The 18,052-nt window shown below is 39.6% G+C and overlaps 1 protein-coding gene and 2 long non-coding RNA genes across 5 annotated transcripts in view; 2 read left to right on the forward strand and 1 right to left on the reverse strand.

Annotated features, from left to right (window-relative positions):
* Positions 1 to 18,052, forward strand: part of LOC134820728 (uncharacterized) — an 88,296-nt gene that overhangs the window by 33,696 nt on the left and 36,548 nt on the right. The gene's annotated exons all lie outside the window — the stretch shown is intronic.
* LOC134820819 (uncharacterized) lies at positions 7,378 to 10,806 on the reverse strand. Its single transcript, XR_010160932.1, has 2 exons — positions 10,716 to 10,806; positions 7,378 to 7,599 (listed from the first exon to the last, which is right to left on the reverse strand). It is a non-coding gene; the product is annotated as an uncharacterized LOC134820819 (long non-coding RNA).
* Positions 7,389 to 11,208, forward strand: LOC134820818 (uncharacterized). Of its 3 annotated transcripts, none has more exons than XR_010160931.1 (3): positions 7,389 to 7,472; positions 9,714 to 9,818; positions 9,981 to 11,208. It is a non-coding gene; the product is annotated as an uncharacterized LOC134820818 (long non-coding RNA). The 3 variants fall into 3 exon arrangements; XR_010160930.1 differs by lacking the exon at positions 7,389 to 7,472 and adding an exon at positions 7,595 to 7,692; XR_010160929.1 differs by lacking the exon at positions 7,389 to 7,472 and adding an exon at positions 7,817 to 8,118.

Raw genomic sequence — 18,052 nt, forward strand, 5'->3', positions numbered from 1 at the left:
GGGGGGGGGCCAATGGCATAAAATGGCATAAAATGGCATAAAATGGCATAAAATGGCATAAAATGGAGACTTTTTCTATGGAGAAAATGGAAAAACCCATGAGTAATTCTCCATTTTCTCCATTTTATGCCATGAATTTTGTCTTCGAAATTTCATCTTTAACACCATTTAACACCTAAATTGGACATCCTAACATGTTTATTTACGCTTACTAGGGGCGTAACAAGCTTATGAAAGCTCATAGTAGGCTACTAGATGCTTATACTAGGTTAGTAGAGGCACACTTCAGGCAAACTCATAATTACTCAAGCCTGGTGTAAAGTTATTTCTACAGGCTACAGCAGGAGTGAGTAATAGGGGAGAGTAATAGGCACTGAGAAGTGAGACCTACATCCTCGACAGTCGAAACAAGCTCGCACTGCAAAGGGGAGACCTGCCTTCCGAGATCGCATACGTACCTCTCGTATCGAGAGCTCCCGATTCCGAGCTCGTGTTGCAAAGGGGAGGCCTGCCTTCCGAGATCACATTACCAGGGGGAAGCCTCGAGTCCAAAATTGTGTACCGAGGGGTAATTCTTTAAGTCAAAATTTTTCAAAGTTTTTCTGAAAAACACTTTTCTCCACGTTTCATGCTACCTTGTTCATTATAAGCCGAAAATATTTTTTCGGTCAAACTTTTTCAAATTTTTTCTGAAAACCGCTTTTCTCCAGGTTTCATGCTACTCTGTTCATTATTTGCCGAAAATATTTTTTCGGTTTTTCACCTTCCGCTCGATACACAATTTTGGACTCGAAGTAATGCGATCTCGGAAGGCAGGCCTCCCCTTTGCAACACGAGCTCGGAATCGGGAGCTCTCGATACGGGAGGTACGTATCGAAAATGACTCGGACCGAACATTTTCTAAGTCAACATTTTTCAAAGTTTTTTCTGAAAACCACTTTTCTCCATGTAATGTTTCATGATACTCTGTTCATTATTGGCCGAAAATATCTTTTTTTTAAATAATTTTTCTCGAAATTCTAAATTTTTCAGGTTTTCAATGGCATAAAATGGCATAAGATGGCATAAAATGGAGACTATTTCTATGGAGAAAATGGAAAAACCTATGAGTGATTCTCCATTTTCTCCATTTATGCCATTGGCCCCCCCCCCCCCCCCCCCCCCCCTGCAGAATCAAGCAAGTTATAGACATATTTCATACATATCAAATTGGATGTGCTTTCGGTGAAGATATAGCGCATACATATGGTTCCGTGCCATTTTACTGACACCACGCAGTGGCGTAACTTTGACTGTAACAGTCAAAGGCGCCCCCCGCTCAGTGACGAAAAGTGCCCCCCCCCTAAAATTTTTTGTGTCCCTAAAAAAAAAGGTCGGGTACTTTTTTTCTCGCCCCCCCCCCCCCCTACAGCTTTTTGCGCCCCCCCTGAAGCAAAAAAGGTACCCCAAATATTTTTTCGCGTCCACCGAACGTTAAATTGGACAGGAAAATACACAAATAAGGCGTTTTTTCAGTGAAAGGGCCTAAAATTTAGGAAAATTGCGCCCCCCTTATACGGCCCACCCCCCCCCCCCCCCCCCCGGCACAGCATGGTCTGCGGGGCCCTAAGTTACGCCACTGACACCACGGCATCAACTTTAACGGGACTTTCCTCAAAAACCGTAAAAGATATACAACTGAAACTTTTTTGACTGGGTCAAATGCTTTAATGGCCTTCAAATCAGTATGAAAAAATAAAAAATTGGCCAAGGAATAAGAATTTTAGTGCCCAAAATTTGGATCCCCAAGTGGTGTCAAAAACGCGAATTAAATAGGTACCCTTGGGGACACCACTGGAAAAATGACCTGTCACAAATACAATGGAAGCAGTGTGGTTGACTATTTTGTAATCACCTCATGGGCAAGAGATCATGTAAACTCTCTCCAAGTAAAAGAGTTTACATCATACTCTGATCATTGTCCATTAGTCTTGAAACTCACTACATTTGAACCATTTGTCGCAAACTTCCAGCTCCCAGACTTTTCTAACTTTCCTTGTGGCTATAAGTGGGATAGCAACACCTCCCATTCACTATTTAAAAAAGCCCTTACCTCGCCCGAAATTATCAACAATCTGGAAAGCATTGTGACAAATGAATTTAGCAGTACTCTCGAGGGCAATCACGAACTGAACGATGCAGTCATAAAATGTCTCCACAGTGCTGCTGATATAGCCTTAAAAGTGAAAAAGCCTCCCAAAAATTCTGCCCGTAAGAAATGGTTTGACCCACAAGTCAACTCCTCGCGGCGGAACCTAAATAGGCTAGCAAACCGGCTTGGTAGTTAGCACTGTAACAGTATCCTCAGACGAGAATACTTTAAGCAACGCAACAAGCATAGCAATTTTGTAAACAGTAAGAAAGTAGCTTTCCTTAAGAAGTTAAATGAAGCTATAGAAGAAGGTCACATACTCGACTGGAAAAAATTTAAACGGCTTAAACAAGAACATGACACTAGCCCCTTACTTGACAAATTTGATTTAGCTAGCTTCCATGACTTCTTTGCATCCCTTTATAAAAAACCAGACCAGGAGCCAGATCTCACTCACCACAATCACAAACATTACCCTGAACCACCAGATCTGGATATCCTAAATAAGCTCATGTCAGAATCTGAAGTGACCTCTGTTGGTAGCTGTATGGGTAAACTGTTTTCTAGCATCTTACTTGAGCGTCTCCGGCACTTCAAAAAGCTCTACTGCCCTGACCCAAAAGAACAACTAGGGTTCTCGAAGGGTGCTCAAACAAATGACCACGTTTTTACCCTTAAGACAGTCATTGACAAATATACCAAGGTTAAGAAAGCTCGTCTCTATGCATGCTTTGTTGATCTAAGAAAGGCCTTTGACACTGTATGTAGGGACCTCCTTCTGCACAAAATCACATGCCTTGGAATAACTGGAAACTTCTTCAATTGCCTAAGTGATATGTATAGAAACTCAATAGCTCATATTAAAATCTCCAAACTCTTGTCCCCTAATATTGACATTGGAAAAGGAACAGAGCAGGGACACCCTCTATCACCGGACCTTTTTAAAATCTATATCAACGACTTGTCATCTCTCCTGAAATCTGTTGGTGATTATCCTATTCTAGCTGACGTCCTAATATCACATCTGCTCTGGGCTGACGATCTTGTCCTACTTGCCCTAAGTCCCAAGGCCTTGCAAGACAATATAAACATGTCCTATTCGACTTCTGTAACTCTATGGGCCTTGAAGTAAACATTAAAAAAACCAAGATTCTCATATTCTGCCCTCCTAAAAGAAAAAAATCCTATGAAACATTCATTCTGGGAGGCCAGCCCATCCAACACACCGAAAAATACTGCTATCTTGGCATTATATTCCACAGAAATGGATCTTTTACAGCAGCAAATACTGAACTGAGGGCCAAGGCTCTCCGTGCTCTCTATGGCCTCAAAGGCAATATCGTCAAAGATGCCCTCTCTCACCGTTCCCTAAACATTCTATTTGACTCTCTAATAAAACCGATACTGCTCTATGGCTGCCAAATCTTATGTCCTCACTCAAAAACCATGAGATACCTCTCCAAAACAGATAGCAAAGCCAACCCCCAGCATACTCTCAGGTACATCTCACAAGACCACTATGAAAGATTCCACCTTAATTTTATCAAGTGGTCCTTGTCTGTCCATTCAAAAGCATCAAATATAGGCTGCTGGGGTGAAAGTGGGCGCCACCCCCTCTTCTTTGAAGCCTGCAAACTTGCAATAGATTTCTATAGTCGTCTTGAAAGCACTGAAAATGAACTTCTCCCCGCTGCATTTCACGAGCAGATTATGCTGGGCCTTCCTTGGTACACCAACATCTCTAATCTTCTCACCAAATATAACTTCCCCCACTCATCCTCTTCAAAATCCAAGCTCTCTACCCAAATCAGTCACAACATGAGGGAAGAATTTGTGGATACCTGGAAATCTGCCAAGGCATCCTCACCTAAATTAGAATTCTACAATCAAATTAAACATGATTTTGAACCAGAAACATACTTAGGAGTGGTTAAGATCCCCGATGCTCGGAAAAGCTTAACAAGGTTTCGTATTAGCTGCCACAATCTTTACATTGAGAGGGGCCGTTACGAAACCCCCCTAGTACCAAGAGAACATCGATGGTGCACTTTTTGCTTTTTCAGCAAGGGGCTTAAGCCTATTGAGGACGAAATTCATGTTCTAACTGACTGTTTACTCTACTCCTCAGTTAGAGAAAAATTTAACTTCCATCCCAAAAATATTACTGACCTAGCCGGTTTGCTATCCGATAAAACACTAGACCCTACAAAATTTACTGCCACAGCAAGAGCAATCCATTCAATTCTCTCTGTGAACGAAAATTTTACAGCCTACTATAAGAGCCCAGATATCCACTCAAATACTGGCCAATGCATAATGCTATAGGACCTCAAAAATAGTATTATAAAACATTTCTATTTTATCCCTACACATTTGTAAATAACTAGAATTGTGTAACCTTAAATTATTTCAGAATTATAACTATTGTGAATTCAATAAAATAATTATCACTTTTGTATCCTTGTATCCTTGTATCCTTGTAGGTAATAATTATTTTAGTCTCTTGAGTCTTGACACCACTTTATAGTAAGACGGGTTTCTGCTAGTAACGATAAAGCATGGTGAAGATAAAAATATTTCACACATAGACTCGACTTTTGAGGGTTAAAGCAGATGATAAAAAGGATGAGGACTCCACATTAATGAGGATGCATGAAAACATAACTATCTGTCAAATCATATATCGAAACGATAACATATAATCAAACAGATGCAAAAGGAATCCCGAAATGCAGCAACAACACTAAAGAATCTTAAGTTGTTTTGTGAAAATACATGATGACAATATTTTCTGCAGCGCTCGATTTTCATACTACAGTGTAAATTTTTTTATAAAAGATTATTCAAACAATATACACATAATATAACAATTCACGGGTCCGTATTGCCTGATTTAAGTTACAGAAAAGCCGCCAGCGGATGGCTAGCGGGCGCCTAACGGAGATGCACTAAAATGCAGCATTCATACATAGCGGATGGCTAGCGGAGTATAGCGGACGCCGCGCGCAAACTAGCGGAGAATAGTACTAGCTTCATTAACACACCCGCTAGTTTCCGCTAGCTATCCGATATTGCCGCTAGGTCCGCTAGCTTTTCTGTAACTTAAATCTGCAAAATCGGCTATATACGGACCCGTGAATTACCCTATATAAAAATTCAATATAAATTCAATAGAAAACTAAATAAACACCCTTTAGAGAAACAAATTTTTTAGTGAAACAAATTTGAATTTTGATCTTTATTACAGATTAAACATATCATATATAACCATAAAAGCCGCGCGTCGGCTGATTGCTTCAACTTGGATTGGTAGTAATTTCAGTTTACAGAAGCTGAAGGACGGCAGCTCAAAAGCCCCAGTGAACCATCGGAAAGATCAAGGACTCGAGTGCCAATAGTGGCTTTTTCGAACCCATTTTCGCCGATTTGCTGTGGCCCAGATGAGCCGCGCCCTGCTGCTTAACGGCACATGGTGGTTTTTGTTTAAATACTTATTTAAATTTAAGCGATAATTCATTTGGTGGTTTACAGTTTTTGAATCATGTTCATCATTTATTTTTCGTTCAATTATCACGTTTTTACAATTCAGTCATACCATGCATAGTCAACATTGTTGAGGCAACCAGCTTCCGCAGTTCAATAATTGGAGACCGAAAAATATAAATTGATCGAAATTTACAATTCATCGTTATCAAATATAGTCAATAATATTCTTGATTCCATTTAGTACATAATAAGTTGGTTTTATTCTCTTGCAACACTATAGTAGAGGCTCTTACGGGCAAAAAGACGTGTTTTCTGCTACGAGTTTAGAGACCTAACCGCTAATTGGACACAATAGTATGATGTCTAAGGATCGTTAATATGTTAAGAAGTATAAATTTGGCCTTATCAGTCACGTGCTATACCAATGCGCGTTTTAAACTTTGACAGTCTATTACTCTAAGGCAAATAGAGTAATTATATTCATATTTTGTCAGCAATAAGATCACATTATTTTCTATTTAGTGTGAAAATATGAGCTAGAACGGACATAATCTCGCTGAGTTATAGCTGTTTGAAATTTATGATGAACGCGCGGGTGCCAATTGATAACAACTAAATGCTTTTGCGCGTAGTGCGCGTCGAAAATTTGGCAAAAACGCTTGCGGAGTGAAAATATTCAAACTTCGATAAAGTATATGAAGTGGGTACTTCTCGGAAAGGAAAAATTTAGGCAAACACGATGTGACTATTTTTGGGTTGATTTAATACAACTGCAAAAAATTATTCAAACTTCAAGCAAAAAAGTCACAATTTTTACCACTTTTTTGGATTTTTACCTCAGAACAAATAGAGGGATTTGTTTTATTTTTATACAATCTTGTGCGGCTGTCTTTTAGCTATCTTTATGCAAGTTTTGCCGACATGCCAACAAAATTAACTTGCTCAAAATATCAAAAAACATGGTTTTTTGCCCTATTTTTGGCCCAAAAATCGGTTTTTTTGCGATTTTACCCCAGAACAACCAGTCCAATCATCTTGAAACCACTTTCAATCGATTCTACGGTCAAAAATACGTCTAGTAAGGTGTATCTGGGGTCCCTAACGTATCGAGCAGACAATGCCCGTAAGAGCCTCTACTACTACTGCACAACAAAAACTGCGCCTGTCCACCAGCAACAGCGCAGTCATAGGTGTGCAGCCAAAGCTAGGCCACACACCCATGGCCGCGCCGGTTAAACAACTCTATATTCAATCGTTATATTAGGAAATTTTAGTTAATTCTTTGATCACTCTTCAGTGCCGGTGGGCAGGCGCCCCGCATAGTTGGCTTTCCAAATTTACAGTCTCAAGAAAGCCGATACGGTAATCGAGTCCCGGAGCAGAACACACATTTATAAAATTGAAAAATTAAAATTAAAATTAAAATAACAAATTAGAAATTAAAAATTAAAAATTACATGACTACGAGAGTCCAGACAGGCGACAAACACACAAACCGGACGAAGAGAGGACCCACTGCTGAATTCGACATATAATGAATTGTTGAAAACATAATGATTCCTACACTAATATGATCTTGAGGCATGCCCTGCATGTACTGTGCGAGTACATTGTAAATAATATCTGATAAGATGGGCCAAAAATAGCGGCACAGCGCGCAAAATGCGCGGCGTGACCGCCGAAATTTTATACTTTAGACATTAACATTTCAATCGGCTTTAGCGCTCAGCATATCTTCATTGAGTAGACATTAGAATTTCAGTTCGTTGGAATCGAAGTTCAGTTCACACCAATCTATTTCGTCGTACCTGGACTGCATGCCGAGTAACTCCTTTTTTATTGTGGATTTCACAAGGTTCGTTGATGTAGAGAAGTTGATATTGCTAGCAGTGTTTCTACAATCGTTCCACATTTTTGTCGATTGATATATGAAGGAGGTGGATGGGGTTGGAGTGATGAATCGATCAGCACGTCTTGATGATCTGTTAAATAGATTTAGGAGTGGGACTGGGGATTCTAATTTATTGATTTTGAACATTTCCAATAAACATGTGTGTTTGAACAAACTGTGTATGGTTAGTAAACCATTTTTCTTAAATAGCGGTTTTGTGTGCTGTTTTTCATAGAAGTCGCTTCCTAATTTTTGCTTGTCTTTACTTCGTGTTCTAGCACAAGTTCTAAACTTTTCTAAGTACGCCTCTCGGTTACCAAATAGTATTCTAACACATTTCTTCTGAGTGATAAATATTGGTTCAAGCCTGTTGTTACTAAGGCCACCCCATACTGATATCCCAAATCGCAAGTGTGATTCAAATAGTGTGTAGTACAGTTCTTTGTAGAGTTTTTCTGGAATAATGTGCCGTATTCTACAAATTTTCCCACTTTCACATTTCAGCTTTGTGTTGAGCGACCGTATATGAGCATCCCATTTAAGCTGATCATCAATAATAACACCAAGAAACTTCACCTTTTTGACTTGCTTTATTACTACATTGTTTAGAGTAAGTACGTGTTCTTCTTCATTATGTTCTACCTTGCTTTTTCTATTCGTTGGTTTAAAGTGAATGTAACAGCATTTCTTAATGTTAATATGCAGGAGATTACATTTCATATACAGTTGTACCAGTTTGAGAATTTGGTTTGCTCGTTCATATAACTTTATCTTACATTCATCCGCGACAAATATATTTGTATCGTCAGCAAATAGAATGAACTTGCCTAGTTCAGTTGCCCTATATAGGTCGTTGATATAAATAATAAATAGTAACGGACCAAGACAAGATCCCTGGGGTACTCCAAAGAGAACTGGAAGCTTGTCAGACTCTTCTCCTAGGACCGAGACGTATTGATATCTATTAGAGAGATAACTAGCAATGAGTTTGTTGGCATTGCCTCGAATTCCGTAATTATCTAGCTTACTCAGTAATTTGTCAGCTGAGATGGTATCGAATGCTTTGCTTAGATCAATGAATATTCCGAGCACGTGCTGCTTTTTATTAAGGCATGATTCTATATAATTCACTGAGAAATTCAGGGCATGACTAGTAGAGTGATTTTTACGGAATCCATACTGATTTTCATAGATCATATTTTGTGACTGGAAAAAGCTGTATAGCCTACTATATATAATTTTCTCGAATAACTTACCAAATACGGCTAAGGTAGAGACTGGTCTATAGTTTTCAAGTAATTCTTCATTTTCTTTCTTGTATATGGGACTGATCCTGCCAATCTTTAAATCGTCCGGGAATATTCCCTCCTTCAAACATTCATTGTATAGTACAGATAATAGGGGGGCGATAATTCTGGATGACGCTTTTACAACATGTATTGGGATATCAGACGATTTGCCATTTTTCAATTCTGATATTATTTTACATACTTCATCGATTGTACAATCATGCATGTAAATACTGGTCGTGTTGGATTTTGGTAGGTAGTCATAGATACTGGGGATGCCATTAATTAATAGTTCGCCGATTTCATTGTATGCCTCGTTAAGATTAGAAGCTAGGGAGACAAAGTACTTATTAAACTCATTAGCTATTACCCTACGATTAGTAATTTTTTCATTATTGATAGTAAATAGAGGTTTGGTTTGTCGTTTTCGTTTACCCCGTATTTGGTTAATTAATTCCCACGTCTTTTTACTGTTTCCGTGCAACTCTGCAAATTTTCCACCATAGAACTTAGATTGAGCATTGCGGCGATCTTTTTTGACCTTCCGCCTGCAGTCACTGTATTTTTTATACTTGTCACGTTTTGAGCAACATATTGGGCATTGGCATGTCCCCCCTTTATTTTCAATTTCCCCAAATTTACATTTAACTTTTCTGACCTTTACCCATTTATCGTAAAGTTCGTGCTGATATGAAATTTTGCCCACAAGGTCTGGTGTAATCCATGGGTTGTTCAGTGCTGTTCTTTTAGAGCATTTAGGGGTTTCTAACTTACAAGTTCTATCTATACAGTCCTTAAATATGTCGTGAAATGTTGTAAAATTGTCGATAACATTATTATTGAGATCATGTTCCAGAGTCTGTAAAAAAGCTTTTACATTCGGTTTGTTGTAATCATAATACTGTTTGTATTTCAGGTCAATTCTGCTAGAGTCCAAGTTTCTATCAAAGATTTGGAAGATGGGTGAGTGGTGTGATATACGGTCAGTCAGTATTCCAGAAGCTACTATACTCTCTACGTCGTTAGTTATTATGTTATCAATACAGGATGCTTTGCAGCCTGGTTTCTCATGTGTTGCTAACGAAATTAGGGGGAAAAATCCTTTACTTAATAGTATTTCTTCATAGCGTTGTACGATTGTGCTATTCTTATCGTGTAAATCAATGTTAAAATCACCCGCTAGGTAACTACACTTGGGGAGACTGTCAAGGATGTCAGAGAGTTCAGATAGTGCAACATTGACATTACCACTTGGAGGACGGTACATTACACCAACTGTTACTGGGGAAGTTGTACTACTTACGGCCACAAAAAGAGTTTCTAAATGTTCAGTGATATGGGATACATTGCCGTTTACTCTGGCACTAAGAGTGTCACAAACATAGAGAGCCACTCCAGTGCCCTTTTTTTTATCTGGTATTGTGTTTTGGTAGAAACTGTTGTATCCAGTTAATTGATACAAACTGCTGGATTCAGGACCTTCATTTGTTTCCGCTAAGGCTATGATCGAGAATTTCTTGGTGAGCCTATGGGATTCAATAGCGAAAGTGTCGAAATTTGACTTATTGCCGTCGATGTTTTGGAAGAGAAGCGATGGAAATTCATTCATTTGATTATCTAGTGCTTTGTTGAATTCCTTGACATTGTACGATACGCAGTTATTTAGTATTTGATCTACTTTTATGATAGTGTCATCCACTTCACTACTTTCAATATCACTTAAATTAGTGCATGCAAGTCGAAATGGATTGTAACGAATAACTGCTAAATGTACGCACTTGGGACAGTAAAAATCGTCAGATAATGTGTCATTGTTAATGGATTTGGTATAGCACTTATGGTGCATTGGGCAGTCGCATTCACAGCATTCAACAATGAATTGTCCTACGTTAATGAACTTCGCACAGACTAGGCATACCTCTTTACTCAGGGGAGTCAGAATGGCTGGTAACCATCCTGGTGTCGAGACTCAGCAGCAGTAGTAGAACCCGTCCCACTCAACACGTTCCGATATGAGCGTCCATCAACCTCGTCTGTTCTCCTTTTCCTTCTATCAACTCCTCCATTCATTCTAAGAAGCACTGTGTTACGAATCAAAGTGCCTAGTTTAGCTGTACCCCTCCAGTTAAGGTGGAGATAATCTGGTCGCTGGTCTCGGCCGATGTTTCTGGAGAACTGTTGGCTAAGAAGCCCAGCATCATCACAGAACCCACCGAACCCATCAACGTAAGTCACACCAAAATTTGAAGGGATCAGCTCTGTCAGAATAAGGCGGTTAAAGCAAACAACTTTTCTATTCAGTTCAGCAAGCTTTGTAGGCAGGGCTGGACAAACATATACATGTGCCTTAGGGTTAATAGCATGAATTTTCTCAATCTTTTTAATAAAGGGAATAAATACATTTCGTTTAATATCAGCTGTATTCTTGATCTCAGGTTTTTTAAGATCATTAATCGCACACATCAAAACAACGTTACGATAACCACATGTGACATATGGGTCAATCTGGTCAACCACTGGTGCAAAATATTGCCTCCCAGGGAACCATTGTCCAAACGATTTCCTGGCATCTGACCCAAACTTAAGCCCCCCTGTATGACTGTCTCCTATGATGCACGTAGAGTTCTTGTTCCTGAAGCTAACTGAACGAAAAGTTAGGCTGTATCTGACCCCACCAGTTATTGCCCCATCCATGATACAGTGGCTGTAATACTCTTGGCTACTTCGTGTCATGCGATACATGGATCTTGGAACACATGGGTGGTCAAGGACTATATCATCCGTCTTCTTGTCAAAGAATTTGATGCTGCACTGGCCTCCGATGGACACAGTGAAAATTTCGGATTCGGGGTGGATGGTGGCTTCATCATCCGAATGTTTTGGTAGGGAGCCATCCTCTTTGAAGCGGTTGATCAGCAGACTATTGATCTTCGGTTTCTCACCACTACAGAATGCCCCATTGATTTTGTCCATCAGTTTGGAGAAGCTGGTTGACTCTAGCTGACCATTGGGTGACTTGGAGCCATTATACTTGTATGGTTCTCCCAGAGAATACACAGCACGAGCTCCTTCCACAACAAAATCCTCGTCAAGTGATTGACAGGCAAGGAGGAGAAGATCCTGCTCTTCTGTGGTGATAAACTCTTCTATAGCGCCTACAACTGGTTCTTCTCTTGATTTGAGATGCTCATTAGCTGTTAGGTCTGGGCCAGGGGCAAGTGAAGAATTGGTAAGTTGGGCATTTAAATGGTCAGAAGAAGCCAAAGAATTTTGCTCAAGAGTGTTCAAAGACTGTCTAATGGCTGTTAGCTCCTGATTCGTCTCCAGAGACTGCTTGGAATTTAGCTCCTGCAGATTCTTCTCTATTTTTTCCATGAGATCGTTGGTCTTGGAGGAAGATTGAGCACTTACTTGAGGAGTAGAAAAGTCCTGCAGTTGCTTGTTCAACACTTTAATCTGTTCTGTTAGGCCACTATCAGACTCAGAAACCTTTCCGAGTGTAGAGTCAACTGAAGTTTTCAGCTGCTTTAGATCTCCTTCCATCACTTCAACCCATGCTGGAGCAGTGCCCTTGTCACTTACCAGTAGGTGCTTGATATGGAGGTCAAGGTTCTGGATGGCAGCAATGCTGTCGTTTAGACTGTCAAAGTCAACCTTTGCAAGCTTTTCACCAAAAGCTGTGATGGTATTAAGCTTCTCTGTGGCAATAGCAGTCTCACACTGACTGTTAGATTTTTGAAGTGTCAGAGTGTTCCTACACACATAACACACATCTTCAGCAGTTTCGAATGTGGGGATTGGTGAAACCAAACAAAAAGGGCAGTGCCAATTGGTCATGCTGTTGACATTTTTCTGGTTGAGTCCATTCATAGTTAGACAGTCTATGTGCCAATATTGCTTGCACTTTACACAGTCAATCTTCCATGACGATATTGACTTACTACATGGACATTTCGTCTTGTCCCTGTGTGAACTGTCAAACTTTGGGGGTGTTACATCACTGTCTACAACAATAGTTTCACAAGATACATCCTTTCCCTTCGCCTCTGGTCCTGGAGTGTTGTTCTTGATTCGGGACTTTGCCTTTTTGTCCGCAGGGGAAGGAATCCGAGACATATTGGTGATAGATGAGGCTCTCTTGTTACTCTTGTTGTTGTCACCCATACTCAGCAAACGTTAAAACAAACAGCCAGCAAAAGTCAAAACAATCAGCTGTTAAGGCAACGTGTAAACTTACGGCACCCCTTTGAGGGAATTACGACATACTTTCCCTGAACTCAAATTATTTGTTATATAGCAGCGCTGAAAGTATTAAAAAAAAAGTAAGTAGTATAAGTAAGCCAGTTTAAAGAACTGGCTCCAAATTTATATCTAATTCTGCTATTTTTACTGCACTACTACTTTTTAACCCTCTCTCTCCTCTAAGAGCTATGACTGTTGTTCTCAAAAGGTCAAATCTTACTCCCTTCCTAATAAATACTATTACTTATATTTGATTTGAGAATGGCGACAAATAGGAAGAATTCAGGTACTCCTAAAACATCTAATAGCTTGTCTCGCAACATTTTAGCTGAATCTACAGTGGACAATGAAGATCAGGAAAACAGGAAACATAGGGACAAGAAGAAATGTCCATGTCAACGCTCTTTTAACGGTAAAGTTTACCTCATTGACTGTTCTAAGTGTCATCAAGAGTGGCATGTGGACTGCCTGTCTATGAAGGGTATAACGAGGTCAGCTATCAACTCCATGGTAGAATGGCTGTGCCCATACTGCTTCGTGGCACCAGTATCAACACTGAAGAAACAGAGAGGTGAATTTTGCTACAGCTGCAGGAACACAAGGGCTTTGCAACAGGCCAACTCAGATTTTGAAGCATCTACAGCTGTTAAGAATCTTGAAACTGTCAGTGCACTCGTGGCATCAGCAAGCTCAGCAGGCTCAGCTCTTGAAAAATTTGACTTCGAACAGTTCTCTAGGAACCTTGACACTCTCTCCCAGTTCGACGTTCACCTTCAACACCTGCTTCTTAAAGAGAACTCCCTTAATGGGCTAAATAATGAAATAAAGCTTCAGGACAAATCATTAGAATCAATCAATACTAATATTGCCGAACTTCAGAAGGACCTGAAACTTCTGTCATCCAGACCATCTACAGAACCATCCTCACCCTCAGCTTCATCTGAGCAGTTTCTGAAGGACATCTCTGAACAGCTCACTGTACTCTGTGCCAATGAGCACACTGCAGCTGCAGGCATAAGTGAATTGAAACAATCCTTAGACTCATTACAGCCATTGCATAATCCTGGCCCCTGCATTCCTCCCACCCCATTGCATCCAGGACCTCCTACTCAGCACCTTCGTTCTCCAGTCCCTACAGTCCCTGTGCAGCTACCCAATCATGAGCAGAAACCTGTGGAAATGTTCAAAGATGACTACATTGATCAGCAAACAGCAAATGATTTAGGAGAACTTTTTGTTAAGGACAGCAGTCACTTCAAAGTTGAGAACGACCGCTCCTGCCTAACATATGGGGAAAGGTATGATTACCCAGGTTCCAAGTCATCTGAAAAGCCACAGGCAATACCATCGGTTCTCAAGGAACTCATTGACAAAATCAATAATGAGTTCTGCCAGGGTGATCTACCTCAGATCAACAGCTGCTTAGTAAATCGGTTTGAAGGAACAGACAGCAAGCTACCTAGACACTCTGATGACGAGGCTACCATCCATCCAGAGTCTAAAATATTTACTGTCTCGCTTGGTTCTGCATGTCAGGTTTCTTTCTCTGACTCTCACACAGGCACTGATAAGCACAAGCAGCAATGTGACCCACGGTCCTTGTATGTTATGACACGTCATAGCCAAGCACTGTTCGACCATCGTATTGATGCAGGTGATATAGAAGGGCTACGTTACAGCATCACACTTAGATCCGTGAATTCGTTGAACAGAAATGCCACATGCATCATCGGGGATTCAAACACTGGAGGCTTGAAATTTGGTACTGATCCTGCTAAGTCATTCGGCAAGTGGTTACCTGGCAAACGCATCTTCGCTCCGGTCATTGATAATATAGATCCTTATGTCACGTTGGGGTATAGAAACTGTGTAATATTGTGCGGGGTCAACGACCTCAAAAACGAAGACGTCAAGAACCAACATGACATTGAAATTATTTATAACGCATTAGCTTCAAAGATTGCACAGATACAATCTGTCAATCCGTGTATACATGTTTTTGTTTGTCCAGCAATTCCCTCTAAACGTGCTGACTTAAATAGAAAACTTATATATTTTAACAGTTTGATTCGACGTAGGCTGCTCCCGTCCAATTTTGGTGTCAGTTATGTGGATGGATTTGATGAGTTCTGTGATAGAGATGGTCTACTTGACCGCTCTCTCTCTCGCGACCTCAACAAACACCAAAAACCAGACTTCCTTCACCTCAACTGGAGGGGACTAGCAAAGTTAGGTCAATTTATTCGTAACACTGTTCTTCTCAGGATTAACGGTGGTATCGACAAAAGAAAGAGGAGGTCCACAAAGGTAGACAGTAGATCCTTCAGGGATGTGACTGCTGGAAGAGAAACTGGTCCTGTTGTTCCTGCTGCTGCTAGTCAGGGTCACGTGGATGGCTACCAACCACATGACTCCCCTCATTAAGGAGGTATGTCTTGTCTGTTCTAAGAACATAGTCATCGGCCAAACAATAGTCGAATGTTTCCACTGTGACTGCATAATGCACCATAAATGCTATCGCAAATCCAATACAAATAGCCAATCTAATGAGTTTTACTGTACTCGTTGTATCCATTTAGACAAGGTTAAATACAACCCATTTAAACTACTCACTGACAATGACAACGACGACAACAACCTAGACGAATACACAACCAAAATCTCGAATACTTTAAATAATTGTAACTCATACACTGCATCTGACCTTACCAATATTCTCTGCAACCAAGTAAAGAAACAATCATCTATTCTCTTTCAAAATATTGATGGAAATAAATCAAATTTTGACAACCTTGCCATTGAAACCTGTAGGTACAAAACAAAATTCTCCGTAATAGGCCTAGCTGAAACCAACACTGGGAAAGAATTAAGCAACCTATTTCAGCTCGACGGTTATAATAGTTACTATCAGGACACAGCACCTAACAAACAAAAGGGCACTGGAGTAGCCCTTTATGTTGACGATAGATTAAATGCTACAGTAATTGAAAATATATCACAAGTCACAGAAAATCTAGAAATACTTGTCTTATCATTAAGTAACGAAGATCAACCTGTTAATGTAGGTGTTTTGTATCGTCCACCAAGTGGCTGTATTTCCCAAGCTCTAGTTGAACTTTCTAACCTTCTTGATCACATGCCGAAGTTTAGTTATCTAGCTGGAGACTTTAATATCGATCTTCATGATAAAGATAACAAAAATGTACAAAAATATGAAGAAATATTGTTCAGTAAAGGATTTTGTCCGTTAATATCTATTGCTACTCACGAAAAACCAGGCTGTAAAGCATCTTGCATAGACAACATAATTACCAACGACATTGAGAATGTTATTACTTCAGGCACCCTAAAAGAACGAATAACTCACCACTCGCCTATTTTTAACATATTTAACTGGAATGTTGAAGTCAACTCTGGAAAAACTTCTATTAAACAGTATTACGATTTCTGTCAATCAAATGTTAACGGCTTCCTAGTGGATCTTGAAGATGAGCTTAAAACTAAAATAATCCATAACTTTACTGAATTCCATGACACTTACAAAAACTGCATCGAAAAATCGTTTAAACTAGAAACCCCGAAAACCTCTAAGAGAACTGTTAAGGTTAACCCTTGGATAACTCCCGGTCTCATTTGCTCAATTAATAATCAGCATAAACTGTACGAAAATTGGGTTGAGATAAGAAATAGAAAATGTAAACTCGGGGAAACTGATAACAAGGGCGGGATTTGCCAGTGCCCTGAATGCTCACTAAAACGTAGTCGCTACCTTATCTACAAAGAATACAGAAAAGTCCTAAAGAAAACACGTCAAACAGTGAAAACAGATTACTTCTCTGGTAAATTTGCAGAAAATAGCGGGAATAGTAAAAAGACCTGGGAACTAATTAATAGTATAAGAGGAAAACGGCGGCGTGAAATAAAGCCGCTGTTCACCATAGACAACGTTAAGATAACGAACAGGAGGATCATAGCAAACGAATTCAATAAGTATTTCGTATCATTGGCCTCTGACCTAAATACTGCTTACAATGAACTTGGTCAAATGAACATAAACAATCTACCTAGTTTCTATGACTATTTACCGCTCTCAAACACCTCCAGCATTTACATGCATGACTGCACAACAGACGAGGTTAGCAAAATCATATCTGAACTTAAGAACGGTAAGGCAAGTGATATTCCTATTCATGTTGTAAAACAGTCCTCAAAAATAGTCACTCCTCTACTTACTGTACTGTACAATGAATGTATGAAAGATGGCATATTCCCTGATGACCTTAAGATTGGAAGGATTAGTCCAATTTACAAGAAAGATAACCAGGAACTCCTTCAAAATTATAGACCTGTGTCGACACTTGCAGTATTTGGTAAAATATTTGAAAAAATTATATTCAACAGATTATATAGCTTCTTTCATTCACAGAATTCCTTGTATGAAAACCAGTACGGATTCCGTAAAAATCATTCGACTAGTTATGCTTTAAATTACTCAGTTAACCACATAGAATCACGTCTCAAGAAAAAACAACACGTACTTGGAATATTTATTGATCTTAGCAAAGCTTTTGATACAATCTCACATGAAAAGTTACTGCATAAGTTAGAAAATTATGGGATCCGTGGAAATGCAAACAACCTTATAGCAAGTTACCTGTCGAATAGATACCAGTATGTCTCAGTATTAGGTGAAGACTCTGAGAAACTGCCCGTTGTCTACGGAGTGCCCCAAGGGTCCTGTTTAGGTCCCCTGCTGTTTATCATCTACATAAATGACATCCGAAACTCATCAATTATAGGAACGTTTATACTATTTGCCGATGACACTAACATATTTATTGAAGAAACATGTGTCAGAAGACTGTACGAAAAGGGAAATGAAGTTTTAGCATCTGTTTATAAGTATATGAAACTAAACTTATTACATATTAACATTAAGAAATGCTGTTTTATCCACTTTAGACCGTCACGTGCCAAAGAGGAAGTAGAAAATGACGAGAACATATTAACTTT

The sequence above is a fragment of the Bolinopsis microptera genome, chromosome 9, assembly GCF_026151205.1.
Source record: "Bolinopsis microptera isolate Bmic1 chromosome 9, MBARI_Bmic_1.0, whole genome shotgun sequence".
In the NCBI taxonomy this organism is placed as follows: Eukaryota; Metazoa; Ctenophora; class Tentaculata; order Lobata; family Bolinopsidae; genus Bolinopsis; species Bolinopsis microptera.